This window comes from Arachis stenosperma, chromosome 4, assembly GCF_014773155.1.
Source record: "Arachis stenosperma cultivar V10309 chromosome 4, arast.V10309.gnm1.PFL2, whole genome shotgun sequence".
Classification (NCBI taxonomy): Eukaryota; Viridiplantae; Streptophyta; class Magnoliopsida; order Fabales; family Fabaceae; genus Arachis; species Arachis stenosperma.
The window spans coordinates 116,525,750-116,529,602 of record NC_080380.1 but is presented as its reverse complement, the minus strand read 5'-3'; the positions used below and the strand labels follow the sequence as shown (position 1 = coordinate 116,529,602).

Below are 3,853 nucleotides of genomic sequence, written 5' to 3'. Positions count from 1 at the left end.
TCATGATTGCTCCAAGGTATTTAGCAACTTGCTCTTCAGTGACATATTCATCCCCTTCAGAGGAAGAATACTCATCAGAGCTCATGAATGGCAGAAGTAAATCTAATGGAATCTCTATGGTCTCAGTGTGAGCCTCAGATTCCCATGGTTCCTCATTGGGGAACTCATTAGAGGCCAGTGAGCGTCCATTGAGGTCTTCCTCAGTGGCATTCATTGCCTCTTCCTCCTCTCCAAATTCGGCCATGTTGATGGCCTTGCACTCTCTTTTTGGATTTTCTTCTGTATTGCTTGGAAGAGTACTAGGAGGGAGTTCAGTAACTTTCTTACTCAGCTGACCCACTTGTGCCTCCAAGTTCCTAATGGAGGACCTTGTTTCAGCCATGAAACTTTGAGTGGTTTTGATTAGATCAGAGACCATGGTTGCTAAGTCAGAGTGGTTCTGCTTAGAATTCTCTGTCTGTTGCTGAGAAGATGATGGAAAAGGCTTGCCATTGCTAAACCTATTTCTTCCACCATTATTGTTGTTGAAACCTTGTTGAGGTCTCTGTTGATCCTTCCATGAGAGATTTGGATGATTTCTCCATGAAGAATTATAGGTGTTTCCATAGGGTTCTCCCATGTAATTCACCTCTTCCATTGAAGGGTTCTCAGGATCATAAGCTTCTTCTTCAGATGAAGCATCCTTAGTACTGCCTGGTGCAGCTTGCATTCCAGACAGACTTTGAGAAATCATATTGACTTGCTGAGTCAATATTTTGTTCTGAGCCAATATGGCATTCAGAGTATCAATCTCAAGAATTCCTTTCTTCTGATTCGTCCCATTGTTCACAGGATTCCTTTCAGAAGTGTACATGAATTGGTTATTTGCAACCATTTCAATGAGTTCTTGAGCTTCTGTAGGCGTCTTCTTCAGATGAAGAGATTCTCCAGCAAAGCTATCCAATGACATCTTGGACAGTTTAGACAGACCATCATAGAAAATACCTATGATGCTCCATTCAGAAAGCATGTCAGAGGGACACTTTCTGATCAATTGTTTGTATCTTTCCCAAGCTTCATAGAGGGATTCTCCTTCCTTCTGTCTGAAGGTTTAGACTTCCACTCTAAGCTTACTCAATTTTTGAGGTGGAAAGAACTTTGCCAAGAAGGCATTGACTAGCTTTTCCCAAGAGTTTAGGCTTTCTTTAGGTTGTGAGTCCAACCATATTCTAGCTCTGTCTCTTACAGCAAAAGGGAATAGCATAAGTCTGTAGACCTCAGGGTCAACCCCATTAGTCTTGACAGTGTCACAGATTTGCAAGAGTTCAGCTAAAAACTGATGAGGATCTTCCAATGGAAGTCCATGGAACTTGCAATTCTGTTGCATTAGAGAAACTAATTGAGGCTTAAGCTCAAAGTTGTTTGCTCCAATGGCAGGGATAGAGATGCTTCTCCCATAGAAGTCGGGAGTAGGTGCAGTAAAGTCACCCAGCACCTTCCTTGCATTGTTGGCATTGTTGTTGTTTTCGGCTGCCATGGGTTCTTCTTCTTTGAAGATTTCTGTTAGGTCCTCTACAGAGAGTTGTGCCTTAGCTTCTCTTAGCTTTCGCTTCAAGGTCCTTTCAGGTTCAGGGTCAGCCTCAACAAGAATGCTTTTGTCTTTGCTCCTGCTCATATGAAAGAGTAGAGAACAAGAAAATATGGAATCCTCTATGTCACAGTATAGAGATTCCTTAAGGTGTCAGAGGAAAAGAAAAATAGAAGGAAGAAATAGAAGAATTCGAACTTATCAAGAGAGATGGAGTTCGAATTGTTCATTGAGGAATAGTGTTAGTCCATAAATAAAAGGATGTGAGAAGAGGGGAAGAAATTTTCGAAAATTAAGTAAAAGATTTTAAAAACATTTTGAAAAATACTAATTGATTTTCGAAAACTAAGAGTGGAAAAGAAATCAAGTGATTTTTGAAAAAGATTTTGAAATTAGAAATCAAAAAGATATGATTGAAAACTATTTTGAAAAAGATATGATTAAGAAGATATGATTGAAAAGTTATGGTTTTAAAAAGATGTGATTGAGAAGATATGATTTGAAAAACAATTTAAAAAGATTTGATTTTAAAAATTAATGACTTGGCTAACAAGAAAATATATGATTCAAACATCAAACCTTTCTCAACAGAAAAGGCAACATACTTGAAATGTTGAATCAAATCATTAATTGATAGCAAGTATTTTTGAAAATAGAAAGAAATTGATTTTGAAAAAGATTTGATTTTGAAAAATTTTGAAAACTTGAAAAAAAATTTGAATTAAAAACAGAATCTTCCCTCTTGTGCCATCCTGGCGTTAAACGCCCAGAATGGTATCCATTCTGGCGTTTAACGCCCAAAACACTACCCTTTTGGGCATTAAATGCTCAGCGTTTAAACGCCAGTTTTCCTTCCTCACTGGGCGTTTTGAACGCCCAGCTTTTTCTGTATAATCCCTCTGCTGCATGTTCTGAATCTTCAATTCTCTGTATTATTGACTTGAAAAGACACAAATTAAAAATATTTTTGGATTTTTAATAATGAGGAATAATCAAAATGCAACTAAAATCAAATAATAATGCATGCAAGACACCAAACTTAGCAGTTTGTATACTACTGACACTAACAAAATGAGAATGCATATGACAAACAACAAAAATACTCAAGACAAGAGAATTTAAAGATCAGAGCAAAGAAATCATCAAGAACATCTTGAAGATCACTTAAGACACATGAATGAATGCAAGAAGAACATAAACATGCAATTGACACCAAACTTAACATGAGACACTAGACTCAACAAGAAACATACAATATTTTTGGTTTTTATGATTTTGTAATTTTTTTTTGGATTTTTCGAAAATAAAGATATCAAAATTCTTAATGAGAATTCCAGGAATCATGCAATGTTAGTCTAAAGGAATTAGACATGGCTAGCCAAGCTTCAGCAGGACATTACATTCAAGAGCTAAATTGATGAGAATTAATCAGCTTTGGTGATGATAAGAACATCACCTTGAAACACTAGAATTCATTCTTAAGAACTCTGAAGAAAGATACCTAATCTAAGCAACAAGATGAACCGTCAGTTGTCCAAACTCGAAACAATCCCCGGCAACGGCGCCAAAAACTTGGTGCACGAAATTGTGATCATCAATGGCGCCATCAACATGATACGCTCAATTGCAATCTCAACTCTTTATCACAACTTCGCACAACTAACCAGCAAGTGCACTGGGTCATCCAAGTAATAAACCTTACGCGAGTAAGGGTCGATCCCACGAAGATTGTTGGTATGAAGCAAGCTATGGTCATCTTGTAAATCTCAGTCAGGCAGATTCAAATGGTTATGGGTGGTTTATGAATAAAACATAAAGCAAGGATAGAGATACTTATGTAATTCATTGGTGAGAACTTCAGATAAGCGTATGGAGATACTTTGTCCCTTCCGTCTCTCTGCTTTCCTACTGTCTTCATCCAATCCTTCTTACTCCTTTCCATGGCAAGCTGTATGTTGGGCATCACCGTTGCCAGTGGCTACAGTCCCGTCCTCTCAGTGAAAATGTTCAACGCACCCTGTCACGACACGGCTAATCATCTGTCAGTTCTCAATCAGGTTGGAATAGAATCCATTGATTCTTTTGCGTCTGTCACTAACGCCCAGCCTTCAGGAGTTTGAAGCTCGTCACAGTCATTCAATCATTAAATCCTACTCAGAATACCACAGACAAGGTTTAGACCTTCCGGATTCTCTTGAATGCCGCCATCAATTCTAGCTTATACCACAAAGATTCTGATTAAGGAATCCAAGAGATAAACATTCAAGCCTTGTTTGCTTGTAGAAC

The 3,853-nt window shown here is 38.0% G+C and overlaps 1 non-coding gene across 1 annotated transcript; it reads left to right on the top strand.

The window, feature by feature from the left end:
• Nucleotides 1-1,003: 1,003 nt before the first annotated feature.
• Nucleotides 1,004-1,111, top strand: LOC130977922 (small nucleolar RNA R71). The gene has a single exon (XR_009085592.1). It is a non-coding gene; the product is annotated as a small nucleolar RNA R71 (small nucleolar RNA).
• The last annotated feature ends 2,742 nt before the right edge of the window (nucleotides 1,112-3,853 follow it).